Source organism: Bactrocera neohumeralis, unplaced genomic scaffold (assembly GCF_024586455.1).
Source record: "Bactrocera neohumeralis isolate Rockhampton unplaced genomic scaffold, APGP_CSIRO_Bneo_wtdbg2-racon-allhic-juicebox.fasta_v2 cluster11, whole genome shotgun sequence".
Taxonomy (NCBI): Eukaryota; Metazoa; Arthropoda; class Insecta; order Diptera; family Tephritidae; genus Bactrocera; species Bactrocera neohumeralis.
Genome location: NW_026089624.1, coordinates 7846879 through 7867272, shown reverse-complemented (window position 1 = coordinate 7867272; position 20394 = coordinate 7846879). Strand labels below are relative to the sequence as shown.

General features: G+C 33.9%; 1 protein-coding gene and 1 long non-coding RNA gene across 10 annotated transcripts in view; both read left to right on the top strand.

Moving 5' to 3' along the window:
• The window catches only part of LOC126765667 (glutamate receptor ionotropic, kainate 2-like), a 133043-nt gene that overhangs the window by 103916 nt on the left and 8733 nt on the right, over positions 1–20394 (top strand). The window contains exon 1 of one of the 9 annotated variants that reach the window (XM_050483260.1): positions 8270–8295. The exons of the other annotated variants lie outside the window; for them this stretch is intronic. The gene's annotated coding sequence lies outside the window, so the exon portion shown is untranslated. Of the gene's footprint in view, positions 1–8269; positions 8296–20394 lie in introns of those variants that run through there. 9 annotated transcript variants of the gene reach the window in all.
• On the top strand, positions 14555–14953 carry LOC126765826 (uncharacterized). The gene is made up of 3 exons (XR_007668620.1): positions 14555–14599; positions 14674–14833; positions 14893–14953. It is a non-coding gene; the product is annotated as an uncharacterized LOC126765826 (long non-coding RNA).

The window sequence follows — 20394 nt, the reverse complement described above, 5'->3', positions numbered from 1 at the left end:
AACACGGATGAATATTACACAAGAACGATTAACAATTAACTTTAAATTTACACGAATAGGATATTTAGTTTTTAAAAAGAGAAAAAGATGTTGGTAGTAGAGTTTCTTTAAAAAGGATACGCTTCGGTCGTCTTCTGATAAATTCGTCAAATGCGCACGGCTACGCGTTTACTCAACAAGTGTTCGTCTAACATTCGCACTTTCTGGTTTTGCGCTTGTTGTTCGAAACTTGCAAAGAAGAGCTTTATGCGAAAAAGGGTTTCAGCGTTGCTCAACCCCACATTTATTCTTATACACTGATCGAAATATTCGGCATAGATTTGTTAGTATAACCAGAACCATTATATGTAGTACATGGGAGTTGGGGTAGTATCGGCCCGATGTTATCCATCAACTTTTATCATGCTACATTCAATGTTCTTTGGGTTTCATTAAGGTACCTCACATACAATCACCTGGAGCAAAGTCACCCGGATAGGTCAAATTTTGGCGCAATTGTATCTATTTTAAGCACAGAAGTATACTATTAAGAGTAAAACGCGTTCTGTAAGTTTTATTGAGATAACTCAAATATTGGTGGATATCCAGCATAAAGTCACCTGGAAGCTCGAAAATCTTAGGTATATTGGTGCTCAGAGAAGTATTAACTAGACTCAAGCCATTTTTGATACTCGGAACTACTATCATCAGAAAAAGATTCTGTCTGAATTTCAATTTTATATCTCACAGAATGAATGATATCTTCGGTCAAAAGTCAACTATAAATATTGGGGTTCATATATTCGGTACAGTGGAATAGTTTTTGTTTGATTTTGGCCATTTTTGATCATGAGGTGGCATTCTTTAAAGGAATTGTTTCTGTAAAACTGTATTCCGTTATATGAATTACTTTTTGATTTGATATGGAATTTCACCAAAAAGTGGGCAATGCCACGCCCATTGTCCAATTTACACTTATTGACTTATTGAACTTTTAGTAGTTTTGAACAGTATATGCTATATGCGCAAGTAAGTGATGTTATACTATTTACATATATTCAGATTTCATCCATTTTCACACTGTCAGTAGAAGTTCTGATAATATTCGAGCTCTTCAGTTGTAGCTTGAGTGGTTTAGAAGATATGTACATTAAACCTATTAGAGGGCGTGGCCACTCCCACTTTTTCAAAATTTCTACACACATTTGCCTCTTGCTACTACGATGTCCTGTACAAAATTGCAGTTTTATTTAGTGCTTAGTTATCGCAGTCTAGAGGTATTCGATTAATAGCGTACGAACTCGCAATTTTTTTTACTAGGAAACACGCATTCCAAGATTTATGAAGATATCTCGATTTTTACCCAAGTTACAGCTTACACGGACGGACAGACATACAGTCACACGGATTTCAACTTTTCTCGTCATCCTGATCATTTACATATAATACTAGCTGACCCCGCAGCCGTTGTCCTGCGTGAAATTATGTATTTTGAAATGAAAAGAAAGTTGAATTTATCATTTAATTTAATTTTTTTTTTCAATGTAACGCAGCTTGATAAACAACATTTTTTGGTTTATGTTCCGGTGTACAGAAAAGATGGTTTTCCAACTCGTGAGCACGCCACGGCCGTATGAAAAACATAACATTTCCAAATTTATGCCTCACACTATGCGACTATCTTTAGGTGATTGTCATCTCACATGCAATTTTCATTGGAAACGAAATACGTTTGAACTGAAATGGGAAATCTTTAGAACTCAAAGGAATTCGTAGAATCAAGCATTCTGCCCCTTGTGTTCGATAGGTGCGTCACAATCAGTCGGGTTCCATTACACAGTTTCGTGGCATGTTGATTGCGAAACATAATAACGACCTATCCTACTTTGAGACGCAAATGATGCGGTGGCATACCAAGCCTGTCCAAAGAATTTAGAAATACCACTGGATAATTCACGGCGCCGTCTTCGTTGTCAAGACGATCGATCAATGTGTATGAGTGCAAGTCTCCCGGAATTTGACTTTAAATCTTCCAGTTTAAGTCAACAACATCGGTATTTTTGGCAGCTAACATTGCGCGTTCACTTACGGAATCGTAGTTACGATAATTTCGACGATGCATTCCATGTATAATATCAGGGTATTTCCGAATAGAGCAACGTTCTCGTAAACGGATCTCTGACGAAATTTGAGAAAAAACTCGTCAATGTTAATTTTGTTGCTGGCGGTGTTTCCACTGGCTGTACTGTATTCTTTGAGTTGAGATACACATTAATATAAACACATAAATAGCATGGTTTGAATTTGGTTAGCATTTTCATTAATGTTTAAATTGAAAAAAAGTTGTGGTAGTGATATAACTACAATAGTTGGACATATGCTACCGCGGAGATTTTTGTAGACATTATGATGTTCTTCAATATTGTTGTACATTATTTTGTTCTATCGCTAATAGTTTCGGCAGCACATTCGGCGAAAGACATTTTAAGACTCATTTTTCTACACCTTCGGTTGCATTGTTCAAATTTTACCAAGGATTCCTAATTTTTTTTCAAAATGAAATGTAGCCTATGTTAAATTGGAAGAATGTAGCATTCCATTGGTGAAAGAATTTTTCAAATCTGCCCAGTACTTTTTGAGCCTATTCATTACAAACATACAAAAATAGGTACAAATCTTTCCTCTTTATAATATTAGTGTAGATAAGCAACCCTATATATGTATATCTCGTTTCGTTTCAGGTGATACCTACAAATACAGGCAGATAAATGTAGTTTTCTTCAAAGAGAAACTAAATTGTTAAGGCAAGACATCAAGCCTAACCCAGATAAAATTGTTGCAATACAAAGACTACTGAAACAAAAAACTGAGAAACAATTGAAAGAATTTTTAGGAACAGCAGGTTACTACGTATATAGAGAATGCATGAATGATTATTCAAAAATAGCTTATCCCAGGATAAAATACTAAAAAAAGGTAATGAAATAAATACCAAAGGCCCACAATATAATGAAAGTTTTGAGAAATTAAAATCACTAATTTAGTTAACTCAATTCAAAAATTCCCAGAGTATGTTAAAGAATTCAGTATCACAACTGATGCTAATGACTATGCCATTGGGGCAGTACTTTGGGAGCTGGCCAACCAATGTGTTACATTTCAAGAACCCTAAAAACGAGCAAAAGTACTCAATAACATATTTTCGACCATACATATGTATATGTCAATAAAGTTAAAATATAAACAGATCATTGTCCAATCAAATATCTACTTAAAAAATATAAAGTAAAAGAATTTTCTCAACACCATCAGAGGTGGTTATTGAAATTATAGGAATACAACTTTGAAATAGAATAGATAAATGGAAAAAATAATGTTTTAGCTGATTTCTTGAGTCGAATTGAGAACCCACCAAAAATAAAAGAATATAACGACTATGAATCAAACCTGGAATTGTTAGAAACAATTCATTAAGCAGATGAAGAACTGCTTGAGCACTTCTCAATTAATGAAGAAGTTGTACATAAATATAAAATTCAAATTATATTCAAATACAAAGACTCCATGGAAGAAAAATAATGGAAATAAACCCTATGGATGAAGAAGAAGAGAACGATAAAACAATATGAACAAGATATATATTAAGAAACGGAATAGTAGCAATATTTTCCGAAGAATCTGCAACGGGTTACTATAAAATGCAGAAATCACTCAGTAAAATTTTTGCTGAAAAGAGAATTTTAAAATTTGTAAAATGCACAAAAAGAGCCTCAGAAATATAAGAAGAAGATGAATTACAAAAACAAATATCACATTGCCATACCCAAGAATGTATGCATAGTGGTATAAACGAAACGTATAATTTACCAAAAGATAAAAGAGGTATAAAGGGGTGCCCAAATTATTCCAGTGTCAGAACGCCTCAAAATACTCGTTTTTTATATCATTTTCCATTGTAGCCAGATCCGGCAAATTAATGATTTTTGTGCATTTAATTAAAACACCCATCATTTAGTACAATTAAAAATTGTTTTATATTGGACTTCGAATATAACCCGAAACTGTTAATATATTTTTTTATGATTTTATGGTATACTAGCAGACCTGGTCACTCGTTGCTGTGGCTGAATTTTTTGTTATATTGCATTGTAGTAAATTCTTCACGGGGAACAGGTACCCCTTAATATAATGAAATTATTATGTACGAACGAAGACGGAAACGTTAAAGCTCGTATAAGAATCCACTGGATTGGAATTTGAAAGAGAAGTTCTTTTAATACGATTGAACAAATTGCTCATAATATAGAATTTGGCAAGAGTTAATACAAAAGAATTAATTTAAAAATATTTTTTTATACTCTCGCAACAAAGTTGTTAAGTAGAGTATTATAGTTTTGTTCACATAACGGTTGTTTGTAAGTCCTAAAACTAAAAGAGTCAGATATAGGGTTATATATACCAAAGTGATCAGAGTGACGAGTAGAGTTGAAATCCGGATGTCTGTCTGTCTGTCTGTCCGTCCGTCCGTGCAAGCTGTAACTTGAGTAAAAATTGAGATATCATGATGAACACGTATTTCTTGGCTCCATAAGAAGGTTAAGTTCGAAGATGGGCAAAATCGGCCAACTGCCACGCCCACAAAATGGCGGAAACCGAAAACCTATAAAGTGTCATAACTAAGCCATAAATATAGATATTAAAATGAAATTTGGCACAAAGGATCGCATTAGGGAGGGGCATATTTGGACGTAATTCTTTTGGAAAAGTGGGCGTGGCCCCGACCCCTACTATGTTTTTTGTACATACTATCTCGGAAACTACTATAGCTATGTCAACCAAACTCTATAGAGTCGTTTCCTTCAGGCATTTCCATATACAGTTCAAAAATGGAAGAAATCGGATAATAAGCACGTCCACCTCCCATACAAAGGTTATGTTGAAAATCACTAAAAGTGCGTTAACCGACTAACAAAAAACGTCAGAAACACTAAATTTTACCGAAGAAATGGCAGAAGGAAGCTGCACCCAGGCTTTCTTTAAAAATTGAAAATGGGCGTGGCGTCGCCCACTTATGGACCAAAAACCATATCTCAGGAACTACTAGACCGATTTCAATGAAATTCGGTATATAATATTTTCTTAACACCCTGATGACGTGTACGAAATATGGGTGAAATCGGTTCACATCACGCCTTCTTCCAATATAACGCTATTTTGAATTCCATCTGATGCTTTCTCAGTATAATAAATACATTAGGAAATAAAAATACAATTCAATACTCAACTACTTCAAAGTACACAAATTGATCTAATCTAATTAATTTTACATCAAAATAAAAAAATATGTAAATTATTATCACTTTATCATGCGAGAGTACGAAATGTTCGGTGACACCCGAACTTAGCCCTTCCTTACTTGTTTTTATTTAAATTTCTAACAAATAGTTTAAAATCTTTAAGAATAATATTCAATTTTTTGAATTATCAATATATTTAATCTCAATTTAATTTAGCTCTAATTGGTGCACAATATTTTTGGTTAATCCGTATTTTGCTAACACAAATAGATTCGACGGTTTTCCTACACGTGAACATGCAACATATACATAGCTGACCATGAGAAAAACATGAGGGGTATTCGCTTGCTCTTGCAAGATTGCAGATTGCAAAAATACTATACCGAAATATACAAGGGCACGAGAGCACCCATTGCAGAATCGGGTGATATATGAACGGCTGATTCGGTCAATTTATTGTGAATGACTATTATGCATGGCTATTGTGAATTGGGGCACCTTCTGCATACATTTAAAAAAAAAAAGACTGTAACAAATATTTATAATTTAAATAGAAATTTTAAAATCTATTTAAAACTTTCTTTCCTCAACAATTTTGTTGCCTTGTGAATGGTATCATAGAATCCGATGGTATCATTGGAATACGTGGCAACAGGACAACTTCACCTTTAAACTTTCCAGATAATATGGTTCCTTCAAGAATATTTCCGGTGATCTTTTTGATAGCCAAACTCGCAGGAGAAAAATAGGTGAACCACTCTTTAATAGAAGATTATGTGGTGGCATTCCGGGTATATCTGTGAATTTAAAAATTCAATTGGAAAACTTACACTTTCATTTTCGTTAAGAACAGTATAGATAGATTTAAAAAACATCGCCTGGTAACATCTGTTGTATTTGGAAGTTAATTTCGTCAACATCAACATTTTGGGCTGATAAAATAGCACGCTCACTGAGCCAATTATGATTCAAATAATTACTTTGTATATTCGGAAAAATACTCTGAATCAATTAATTTTTTTCCAACAGTGCATAAATTATCTGGCAGTTTAATGCTGTCGAAACGCTTGCGTCGTGAATCTCTGCTTCGCGCGTTGTTGAGGTTACATTTCTTCGGTGGCATTCGACTTAGAATAATAATTTCAACGTTTAAATATTAAAAAACTCAAAAACATGCTATTATAACACTTTAAAATGAGGAGTGCAAAATAAATTTTAATAGAAGTGGAGTAAAAACAATGAAAACAAAAATATTTGCACAATTATTAAAAAATTATGGGGAGCTTTTTATAATTTTTTCAAATATACTACTGTGATCAAATTGAAAGGTGAATTTGTAATTTATACTTCGCGTGTTTTTCGAATCGGTAAGTTGGTAGTACTGTAGTGACATATATGCTGAATTTCACGTCAAGATATTCATTAGTATTTGAGATACGCGTCGTTTTGTGAGGCTCTAAAAATTAATTCTTCGATTTTTACTATGTCTGAATTTATTCAACAAAGAAGTGCGATAATGCACCATCTCATACTGCATTGGTTATTCATGATCATTTCGCCACATTTTCAACTAATATCGCGCCGCAACCACTGTATTCGCCTGATTTTCCTTCGTGTAACTTCTCGCTATTCAGCAAATTCACATGACCACTCCGAGGACACCGTTTTGATTCGATTGAGGATATGAAAGCTGAATCGAAGAAGCCTCTCATAGCCATCACGACGAAAGATTTCTCCAAGTGCATAGATGACTCGAAAATTCGTTGGCATAAGTGTATTCCAGCGGGAGAGGAATACTTTGAAGGAAATGAAATGTAGTATATCAATTAATGAGATATCATTATTAATCACCGTTAAGTTATCTGCAAATTGGTAAATAAATTTTTGTAAATCGATTTACTATCATTGGTGAATAAATCAATAACATAAGAAGCAAGTGGAAAATAAATAGCTCGATAACCATATTTAGTTACATATGTATATCCTGGAGCCTTAATACCTCTTATCATCAAAATACAAGTAACATATCAATCTCACGTACATACATACTTAACAGTAATCATCCAGACGTTCTCACATTTCGTCTCTTATACTAAGAGATAGGAGCTCGAAGCGTGGGCGACGACATGAAAAATTAGTCTAAGTCAATCACTATTGGTTTGTCATTTAAAGTGTAATAAAGCTAATTGTTCAAAGTACAACTCAACTTCGTTTTAATCTTTCTGGCGCAGTCGGTAGGATCTGTGAAAAAGATCCTAATAAAAAACGAACCTACATTCTCTGTGAAAAAGTGAAAATTCTTATTCCTATTTTTAAATATGCGTGCTGAAAAAAGCAATAAACTGGGACAGAAAAAGTATATTATAAACATGGTTGAATGAACTGCCTACTACAACAAAAAAAAAAAACAAAAAAACATTTGTACACTCGCGTCGAAAACGACCTTCATTTAACCTTCAAGGTGATCTTTCCTTGCTAATTTGACTTCGGTGTGATTTTGAATTGACCTTCACAAAGAAAGTACATGAATTAAAAACAAACAACGAAATAATAACTAAAGCAACAACATTTACCATATCCACATTGTCCTTCAATTAACCTTTTTCTGCTGTGGTGAATAATTTTAGTGTAACTCTACCACAAAGCGCAACAACAAACAGTGAAGAGACAAATTCTAACTCTACAAGAAGAGCAATATAAAAGAGTAATTGATACGTTGATCACAAAAAGTGAAATGCACATAACATAAAATACGCAGCAACAAAATAAGTAGATGGACATTAATACAGAACTACAGTATTTGAGTGAAAACTTTCAAACATTGAGCATAAACCCTACAATCAATATGGCTGAGGAACAATAAAGAAGAGAACTTGTGCTGCAGAACATTAAATTAATTCAGGCCTTTAACGGCGATAGCAATTATTTGACGCTCATTTTATTTTAATAGCGTTTTACGCACTTTGAGAGCAACCGGTTGACTGGGCAACACTGCGGCAACTTCTAATTGACGAATTTGGTGAACACACTCCAATATCAACACTTATACTGCAAGTTAGTAACATTAGGTTTAAGCACAGCGTGAGAATTTTATGTGAAGAAATAAATAACGAAATTTGTAAAATTAAAGATTGTATTAAATTAAAAACTGCAAGTAGCTCTACCAAAGAATTTCTGAATAATGAACTAGAACAAATTAGTATGAAAACTCTTAAACGAGCATTACCAAACTCCTTAACAGCATTAATTAATGCAAACTTAGCCACAAACATTAAATCCGCAATTAAAATTTTAAAAGAAAATGGTGATTTTGATGATGACAGAAACATAAATAAGAATAAACAAAATATAAGAAATAATACACTTATAAATAACCGAGCTCCTAATTATTCAAATCAAAATAGCTTTTATCGAAACGAATTTGAATACTTTTCCCAACCAGATAGATACCATTTAGGGCAGACTTTAAATACAAATAACTATTACACGGGAGGGGTCCCATTAGGCAACAATGATTTTAGTAAAATGCAATCCAGATAGATTGATCGCGTTCAACCTCTTCAGCCAACGAATTTCAGTTCTCCGTTTAACATAAGCAACAACCGTAATACTACCAATTTATGCAATAACCCGCAGACAAATTCATTTCAGGCATCAAAAAAAGATACGACAAATTCAAATCAGTCCAGAATTCGTAGATATGGACGACCTGAGCCAATGGAACAAGATTTTTCAAATTTTCAATTAGAAGCTTCGGAACATTACCCACCATTAGATTAACAATAAACAACAAACAAATAATATTTCTAGTAGATACGGGCTCATCAGTTAGCCTAATTAGACCGTTTGTACTTAGTAATGAAGCTATTCAAGGTAAACCAATCGTTTTAAAAACAGCAACAGGAAAAGTTTTGTTAGACAAAGTACAAGAAGTCGTTACTTTTGGAAACCAGAATTTAAAACTTTTTGAGTTTGATTTTTCTAATAAATATGAAGGGCTTTTAGGATCTGATATATTAAAAAAACTTAACTCAAAGATAAATTTAGAAAATAATACTATTATCTTAAACGATCAGATGTATAACTTCTTAGAAATGAAAAATTCAGATCAAAATTTCGATAATTTACTGAATATTAGCAGTGACGAAGAAGACGGAAATAATTTCAGACTAGACCATTTAAACTGTGAAGAATACAAAAAGCTTAATGAATTACTAAGAAAATTTAAAAATATTTTTTATAAGGAAGGAGAGCAACTCACTTTTACACACAAAATAAAACATAAAGTAAAAACCATACATGAAGACCCAATTTATGTTAAATCCTACAGATACCCAGAAGTTCACAAAGCCGAAGTGAATAGCCAGATAACGGAAATGCTCAGGCAAAAAATTATTTGCCATAGCGGCTCTCCATATTCCGCACCTCTCTGGGTTGTACCAAAAAAAAGGATTCATCTGGAAGAGAAAAATGGAGAATAGTGTTTGACTTTCGAAAACTAAATACGATAACTGTAGATGATAGGTATCCTATTCCCAACATGGACGAAATTTTGGATAAATTAAGTAAATGTATGTATTTCTCTACAATAGATTTGGCACAGGGATTCCACCAAATCGAAATGGACCCTGCGGACAGAAAAAAGACCGCATTTTCCACCCAGAGTGGACACTATGAGTTTCTACGGATGCCTTTCGGGCTAAAAAACGCCCCCGCAACCTTCCAAAGGCTGATGAACACAGTTTTGGATGGGCTAGTTGGAAACATTTGTATGGTATATTTAGACGACATCGTCGTGTTTAGTACATCTCTTCAGGAACATATCGAATCGCTCGATAAGGTTTTTCAAAGACTAGCTGACGCTAATCTGAAAATACAGTTAACTAAAAGTGAGTTCTTTAAACACGAAACAGAGTTTTTAGGGCATGTGGTGACTCCAACAGGCATAAAAGCCAACCCAAATAAAATAGAGGCAATTATGAATTATCCTATGCCTAGAACAGAGAAAGAAATAAAGCAGTTCTTAGGTCTGGCGGGATTCTATCGAAAATTCATTCGCAAATATTACTAAACCTTTGACAAAATGTTTGAGGAAGGGTAATAAAGTAAATAGCGAGAATAAAGAATATCAAAACGCCATAAATACTATAAAAATATTGATTATCCAAGATCCCATATTGGTATACCCAAACTATGATAAGCCATTTACTCTAACTACAGATGCTTCTAATGTGGCCTTAGGAGCAGTTTTAAGCTAGCAAGGCCACCCTGTTTGCTTCGCGAGCCGCACTTTAAACGAGCACGAGCTTAATTATTCGACCACGGAGAAAGAGCTTTTAGCAATGGTTTGGGCTACTAAGTATTTTAGGCCATATTTATATGGGAGAAAATTCATTATTAATAGCGATCACAGACCACTTCAATGGCTGCATAATTTAAAAGAGCCGAATACCAAGTTGCAAAGGTGGAAGATTCGCCTTAACGAGTATGACTTCGATGTGAAGTACATCCCGGGAAGGGAAAACCACGTTGCAGATGCACTTTCTCGCATTAAAATTGAGGAATATAATGCAGAAGAAGATTAAATCGCCTCAAATTGCGCAACAATTCATTCCGCTGATGAAGACAGCGAAAGTTTTATTCAAATAACTGAAAGGCCCTTGAATGTGTATAAAAATCAACTCAAAATAGTTAGAGGTAAGCAGAATAGTAGCAACATGAAAAAAGTTTTCACAAATAATTTGACTTTGATTACTTATAAAGATATAACTACAGAGTATATAAAAGAAATAATTAAAACTTACCTTTTAAAGAACAAAACAGTGATATAGTATATGCCAGATGATAATGATTTTTTGCGGCTTCAAAATATGTATAAAACTTTGATTAATAGTAGTCGAAATAGAGTTTACAGGACAACTAAGGAATTGCAAAATATTTTGGAATATTCTGAATTTAAAGCTATAGTAACAGAAATACATATAAGTGGACTTCACCAGGGCATAGAGAAAGTTGCAAAATGTTTCAAGGAAAAATATTATTATCCAAATTTTTTAAATGAAATTTCCAATATAATTAATTGTTGTGAACTTTACAATCACTGCAAAAGTGATCATATTGCCAATAAGCTTCCATTCAAAGTTACACCTCCCGTGTACGAAATACGAAATAAATTTGTGGTTGACTTTTGGAAATGGGATAATGAATATTATTTGACATGCATTCATTTGTTTTCTAAATTTGCTATAGTGGAAAAGGTGAAGGCGCTTAACTGGCTGGAAGCAAAAAAATCATTGCTGAAGGTATTTAATGCTATGGGGCCCCATAAACTTTGAAAATAGACCAAGATCAAGGTTTAAACATTATAAATATCAAAGAGTGGTGTAATCAGTTAAACATAGAAGTCATAGTAACAACAGGTAAAACAGGTATTGGTGATATAGAACGGCTTCATAAAACACTCAATGAAAAATTAAGAATAATAAATACATCAGAAGATAAAGAGCTTAAATACTTAGAAATAGAGCAAACAATTTATACTTATAATCATATAAATAGACATTCCACTACAGGCGAAGTTCCATATAATATTTTTTTAATAAAAAACTACCAGAAAATGATCCTCAATTAATCAAAGACAGATGAATAAATAATGTGAACAAATATAGGCAAGAAAAAGAAATTGATACTAATTTTGTAAGTGCAGAAAAATCAAGAAAAAGATTGGATAAACTATGTAATCCTTATCGACAAGTAAAACTATTACAAACGGAAAAAGATGGAGAGCACCATGTAGTTAAATTTAAAAATCAAAAAGTCAGAAAATATAAAAACCAGTTCAAACGGAAAAAGAAGAATTATTAATAAAAGGAATTTCAAAATGAATTGACCTATTTCATAGATTTAGATTATAAATATTTTATGAGATTTAACTATTTTATAGATATACACTCAGTCCTTTTTTACGCTATTTCACTTTAACACGATTATTTTTGCAGCGCAAATTCCTTTTTTTTAGGCGAATTTCTCACTTTAACGCGATTGCTTTTTTTCGTTTTTTGCTTGGTCTTAAACTTGCAGCAGAATTGGAAAATTATTTTGTAGCAAATGATACTGATGCCGAACGTGCACGAATTTTTCAAAAAGAATTGAGTCTCTGCATGTTAAGATATAAAGAACTACATCGGAATTTATTGGGTACAAAGAGAAGCATTCAAACAAAATTAACTGAATTTATGGTGCAAACTCAGTCGGAGATGCTAAGTCAATCAGAACATCAATCCATAGTTCTTACTATTGATTCTGATACAAATTCTAGTGATATCAGTGCCGGCTATCAAAATAAGCGGCTAAGAATAATTTCCACTACGGATAATAACAGTGATTAAACATCATTCAACGGGTTTTTCAATAAATCTACCTATTTTCTATTTTCTTCTCTTTTATATATGGTTTTTGTTTTGTATTTTTTATGTTGTTATAAATGAATAAATCATAAGTCTGAAATTTGAAACTTATTGTAATGTTTTTGAATATTTTTTTGCGCGTATATTTTGTTATACGCGATATTTTTTATCTTCGGAACCAATTCGTTAGTTAATATTGGAAAACTAACCATTTTTCCGCATTTTTACGCGATTAGTGGCAGAACCAAAAATCACGTAAAAAAGGATTGAGATAATAAATCTAACCTTTTTGTCTACATATATTTGAAATTAATTCGAAAGAAGCAAATAATGAATGTATTAGGTTATTTCTTTCATATAACTAGAGTACACTAAAATTAGTTTTAAGATATTCACTACAATGAAGGCATTGTAATTTTTAAAGATTGGAGGAGTAACATATCAATCTCACGTACATACATACATAACAGTAATCATCCAGGCGTTCTCACATTTCGTCTCTTATACTAAGAGATAGGAGCTTGAAGCGTGGGTGACGACATGAAAAATTAGTCTAAGTCAATCACTATTGGTTTGTCATTTGAAGTGTAATAAATCTAAACAACTTCCTCAACTTCCTTTTTAATCTTTCTTACATATGTATATCAGACATTGTGATTTGATGCATAGCAAATTTAATAACTATGTGATAATACTTACATGTACATACTTTAATTAAACATTTTTGAACAATCAAGCACTAATAATTTAATTTATACTAGATTCACTGTATTGTCTTCACTATAAAAGAATTTAATTTATTCTTCAGTCTAAGTACCACATGCCCGGTTAAGCTAACACTAAAAATTGAAAAACTAAGAATAATTGAATATTTTATTCCAAATTATTTTTCTTTCGATAGGACAGCTTACATTTCAATTTATAATCGCAATATTACTTAATGTCGAATTCTTTGTCTATTATTTGCTAGTCACATTTATCCGTTAGCTCCAAAATATTCTACGAGATGACGTTAACTGTTGGCTAGATTGAGTAAGAATTCAATAGATGGCGCTATGTTAAAAACACAAATCCCTGCCAACATTAGTCACTTCCGTACGTTAAAATAAAGATAGTTGTCGCGTTCACGTGTTAAACGCCAAATGCGTCACTTTTAATTCACTTCCAGACGTTAAATTAAAGATTGTTGTCCCGTTATGCAAAAGATAAACAATGAACGCGATCACCGACGTTGAAGTCTTAGCGACTGCAAAATGAAATTAGATGAAAACAACAGAATAGAAAAAGAAGTTGTTGACATCTGGTTCATTGGTTTTGTGTCTTCTGCAGTTTGTGGTCAGTGCTAAAGTGCGATATTGTTTTTGGAACTAGTACAGCTATTTGTTTCGTGGTGTTTTAATTTGAAATATTATTGAAAATATAATTAAAATGATTGAATTGTCAGTAAAGGCTATTAAATTGAAAAATAAAAGAGAAGCATCTAAATTAATATGCAATATAAATGAGAGCACATATAGCGGCAGTAATAAAGTGATGGCTATACCCAAGTACAATACATCCCACTGACGAATATATCGAATGGTATATATTTTAATAGATCTTAATTCTTTGCAATTTATTATAAATATTTAATTTTCTAGTAAGCACAACAGCTGCGTCTTCAGATCAAGGAATCATACAAACGATCTTGCAAGAGTTACGTTCTTTGCAAACAAAATTTGAAAAATTCGAAGAAACTAATACAAAAACAATAAAAACTTTGACGGAAGAAGTCGTTGCGTTAAAAACCGAAGTCAAGCAGCAAAGAAATATGCGTGAGAAGGATGATACGTCTCTAATACCTTCCTTGCCTTTCATGGATGTCAAGGACTTTATTAATTTTGACACGAAGCTGCTGTTGAAATAACATCTCAGCTGGTAGGTCGATTTTCTTATACTAAATGCCCATAATTATGAAGAAATTAGTATATTTGGAACATATTTAATTTTAGAAAAATATCATATATAGAGTTGGAGGAAAGGATTTCCCTTCATTCCTAAGAATGGCATTGAAATCCATTATATCGGATGCTATGGCCGTTAATTTAACTTGGCGTGGAATAAATGACAAACCCAGTATCCAACGCTTTACAGCATTTGCACTAATAAAAAGTAATATTTCACATAAAACTATAACTATAAAGAAATCAATTAATTCTATTTTCCTATAGATGCCTGTCATTCCAAATATTCGAACTCGACCGATATGGATATAGATAAAGTGTATCAACAGCACATACTTCACGCCCGAGACAGAGTACAAAAAAAACAAACAAACAATTAATTAACTGAAAAATTAAAAAAAAAATCATATTTCTAATATTCACGTGAATTAATTATTTATTTTTTTTGTAATACATTTTCGAATTGAAATAAATATAAAAAATTTAAAAACGAAAATTTTAACTTCCACAAGTCGCTAATACGTAACTTCTACAAGTCACTAATACGTCATATAATTCTGAAAGTGATGTCCGCGGGGAACAACTTCTCAATAAGGAAGTGACTTCTAGGATGAAAAAATGTATCGCGGACGTTGAATTGTAACTTCTTGAAGTCACTTATAAGTGACTTTTGCGATAGAAAATATTGGCAGGGATTTAATAGCATAATAACTACGTATTGCTGAAACTAAGGTATAACCTAAATTTATTTTGTATTTGAATATTAAAATAATTAGTGACTATGCTATTAAATTGTAGCGTATGTAAAACATTTGTATTTTTAACATAGCGTTATCTGTTGAATACTTACTCAATCCAATCAATAATTAGCGCCATCTGTTAGAATATTTTGGCGCTAACAAATAATTGTGACTGTCAAATAATAGACAAGTAATATACAAATAATTTGCAATAAAATAATATTTCGATTATAAATTGAGATATAAGCTATCCTATCTCTCAAGTTGGATCAAATTGCACACGGTGTGCAATCAAAATTTAAAAACGGTTCAGTGGTTTAGGCGTCCACCGCGGACAAACAAAGTGACACGTGATTTTTATATATAATGACTAGTGGATCCGGCCACGCGTTGCTGTGGTATACATTTCATTCTATTATTAATATAATAAATTATTCAATATAGTGAAAATTTTACTTACGAATAAAGGCGAAAACGTTTTTGTCGGTATAAGAATCCAAGGGATTGTACTTGAAGTTTAATTCTGAATATGTTCATACAAATAAATTTACTTGGAAAAAATAATAGCTTTGAGGCTGATTTCTCAACGTCTGGTTAAGAGCCTTTCTGTCCAGCTAATAGAGTTGTCCGCTTAATAGAGCGTCCATTTAATAGAGCTTTCACTGTGCTTTTTATTTATAAATTACTTTTACTATCCTATCTTCTAAATTGGTTCGAACTGGACACAGTGTGCTAAATTTTACTAAAATCGGTTCAGTAGTTTAGGAGTCCATCGCGGACAAACAAAGTGACACGTTCTTTTTATATAATGTATAAAGATAAGTTGAATTAAGCCTGCTAGTTCTATTAATAAATGTTTTTAATCATTGGTAATTGAAAATTAATATACTATGCATCACATTGCAAAACGTTTCAAGATATACAAGTATATTTAAATTTCGCATTTTCTTTAGTTTTCAGTGTTTTACATTTTTTATTAAAGACCTTGAACGGAGGGAACAAATCCCTACGCTCGCATACATTTTAGGTATATCTTCGATCTTCCAATACTTGAATTAAGCCTACCAGTTCTCAATTAATAAATGTTTTAAATCAGTGGAAATTGAAAATTAATATAACTATGCAAAACATCGCAAGAAATATATTTAAATTTCGCATTTTCCTTAGTTTTCATTGTTTTACATTTTTTATTAACAATCTTGAACGGCGGGAACAAATCCCTACGTTCGCATATATTTTTGGGGGAATTTCAATCTGGCCGTTCCAGTCATTCCAATTGCACAACGTCAAAACCTACCAGATGCAGTCAACTGTAAAAATTTGGTAAGTGAGCGGTTCGCACATTTCCAGTGACAGGAAAGTTGGGCATCCCTTTATCTCTGAGATAAAATGTATTACTCTAAATTTAAGGAACATATTCAACTTCTATTACACAACTTCCAAAAATGCCAATAAATCAAATACGATAAGCATACAATAAAACCAAAATTTCAATTAACAGGAACCGCTGAAAATAAAACAGCAAAAAATAACAGCTGTGTCAGTCTATAAAATAACAGATAGAAACTGGCCCGCAAAGAGAGCAATAATGATTGACCATTTTTCGAAATTCGGTAAACCAAAACAAGTCATTATGAATAACAAATTTAAGGCAGAACGATTATTGGCATACCTTCGGGATGAAGGAATACAGGTTCATCTCACAAAGCCTAAAAACCATACAGGAAATGCGGGCTTTGAGAGATTTCACTCAACCCTGTTGGAGAAACTAACAGGAATTGAGGACCCTAATCTTACAATAAAGATGAGAATGCAGGTCATTGTAGGAAATTATAAAGATCGGTACCATTCTATTATGAAATGCACACCCCGAATGGCAAGAGATGAGGTGCCTTCCAACGTTTTGAAGATGCGAATGAAAACGTTTGAAAGAAATACTAGTATTAAAGGCAAATAGAACAAAGAAAGGCAAAACCATGTAAAAACAAAAGAAGAAGGTCCAATAAAGAACTACCAAAGAGTACGGCATAAAGATCAACCGTATTACCGAATTAGTCCACTTCCGAACGTTCATCCGACGAATATAAAAAGATCAATGAAATTGATAACCCAACCGAGAGGGATTAAGATACATTTAGTTTAAGGGCATTTAATGAGGATAATAACACTTAAAAAACTAAAGTTTAATTGCACAATATTTTAAAACCCCAGTGGTTACGTGATGTTTATATGATGTCTGTAGTAAGAGTCGACTAAAATCCAACGGTGCAATAGATAATAGAATACATAAAACTCCTACATATTATAAATCCACACAAAATAACAGAAATAGTCGCCCAGAAGAATACATCAGGCAGTAAAATTTTGACAACAAAAAAATTTTATATAGTAAAATAAAAAGTATAAAAGGAAAAACCACATCCATAACACCATATATCAAAGAAAGAAAGAAGTTTTGATAATTATTGGGGGAACAGCCTATAAATGGATGTTTGTAGCTATGGATGATGACAGGCAAGACATTGTAAATCATTTGAAAGTTATTGAAGAAAATAACCATAATGCAATTGAAATTTTACAAATAGTAATTAATGAACATCTCAATAGATCATTAAGCACGCTGAAAAATACTACGGAATCAGATAGTAAAAATAATGAAATTTTTGTATAATGACCAAATGAACAAACTAAAATTTATAGAAAATAGAGTTAAAAAAATACAAGATAATATATGTAAATGCAATTGAAATACCAAAGGCGCGAAAATATTTGTCCTGACTCTCTAGGTGCTCGGAGACAACTCACCAGCCGCTCGTTCGTTAGCTAGGAACACCATCTACCGAATCCCGTTGGTACGCCTCAGTACCTCACTTGGATTACCCGTTCAAAAGTATAAGAATACCTGCACTATTGCTAACAAATGGGACGAAGATGAAAAGAAATTTTTTATTTTTAATTTCAAACTATTTTATCAGTTATCAGTTATTAACTATAAATCCATAAAAAAGTGAAAAACTTGTTGAGCTCGTGGGATGAAATTCTGAAACTAGATGTAAAAAAATACAATTTAGAAACTTCTTTTTCTTTATTGGCGTAGACACCGCTTACGCGATTATAGCCGAGTTAACAACAGCGCGCCAGTCGTTTCTTCTTTTCGCTATGTGGCGCGGAGTGGAGGTCTTCCTCTTCCTCTACTTCCCCGGCAGGTACTTCGTCGAATACTTTCAGAGTTGGAGTTCCTTCGTCCATTCAAACAACATGGCCTAGCCAGCGTAGCCGCTGAGTTTTAATTCGCTGAACTATGTCAATGTCGTCATATATCTCATGCAGCTTATCGTTCCATCGAATGCGATATTTGCCGTGGCCAACGCGCAAGGGACCATAAATCTTTCGCAGAACTTTTCTCTCGAAAACTCGCAAGGTCGACTCATCAGTTGTTGACAACGTCCAAGCCTCTGCACCATATAGCAGGACGGGAATTATGAGCGACTTATAGAGTTTGGTTTTTGTTCGTCGAGAGAGGACTATATTTCTCAATTGCCTACTCAGTCCGAAGTAGCACCTGTTGGCAAGAGTTATCCTGCGTTGGATTTCCAGGCTGACATTGTTGGTGGTGTTTACACTGGTTCCAAGATAGACGAAATTATCTATGACTTCAAAGATATGACTCTAAACAGTGACGTTGGAGCCAAATCGAGAGTGCGATGACTGTTTGTTTGAGGACAGGAGATATTTCGTCTTGCCCTAGTTCACTGCCAGACCCATTTGCTTTGCTTCCTTGTCCAATCCGGAGAAAGCGGAACTAACGCCCGATAGGGAGTCGCCTTGTCTGAAACCTCGTTTTTTGCTGCCGAAAGGAGCTTTGAAATCGGCGAACAGATGGTGTGTGTCGATTCTCCTTTCACGGGTATTTTCCAAAATTTGACGTATGGTGAATATCTGGTCGGTTTTTGATTTGCCAGGTCTGAAGTCAAATTGATAAGGTCCAAACAGTTTGTTGACGGTGGGCTTTAATCTTTCATACAATACGCTCGATTGAACCTTATACGCGATGTTGAGGAGGCTTATCCCACGGTAGTTGGCGCAGCTTGTGGGTCTCCCTTTTTGTGGATTGAGCAGAACCCATTTAAATTCCAATCGTTGGGCATGCTTTCGTCCGACCATATTTTACAAAGAAGCTGATGCATGCTCCTTATCTGTTCTTCGCCGCCTTGTTTGAATAGCTCAGCCGGCAATCCATCGGCCCCCGCCGCTTTGTTGTTCTTCAGGCGGGTAATTGCTATTCGAACATCTTCATGGTCGGGCAATGGAACGTCTGCTCCATCGTCATTGATTGGGGCATTGGGTTCACCTTCTCCATGCGTTTTTTGCTACACAGATGAGGGTGCGAATCTTGGCTGCAACAAGGTAGTGGTCCAAGTCGATGTTAAGACCTCGGAGCGCACGCACATCTAAAACACTGAAGACGTGTCTTCCGGCTATCACAACATGATCGATCTGGTTGGTGGTTTTTCGATCCGGAGACAGCCAGGTGGCTTGATGAATCTTCTTATGCTGAAATCTAGTACTACAGATAACCATATTTCGGACCCCGGCGAAGTCGATCAGCCTCAACCCATTTGGGGATGTTTCATCGTGGAGGCTGAATTTACCGACCATAGCGCCAAAGATACCTTTCTTGCCCACCCTGACGTTAAAGTCGCCAAGCACGATTTTCACATCGTGGCGGGGGCAGCTCTCATAAGTGCGCTCCAAGCACTCATAAAAGGCATCTTTGGTCACATCGTCCTTCTCTTCCGTCGGGGCGTGGGCGCAAATCAGCGATATGTTGAAGAACCTCGCCTTGATGCGGATTGTGGCTAGACGTTCATTAATGGGATTGAATGATAGTACTCGGTGACGGAGCCTCTCTTCTAAGAATATATTTTTAAAGTAAAATTAAATTTTGAAGACTTTTGCTTTTTCCAACTTATTGATATTTTATTCAGGAGGCGGATGGAGTCATGTGTAGAAGTTCATGGAAATGAGG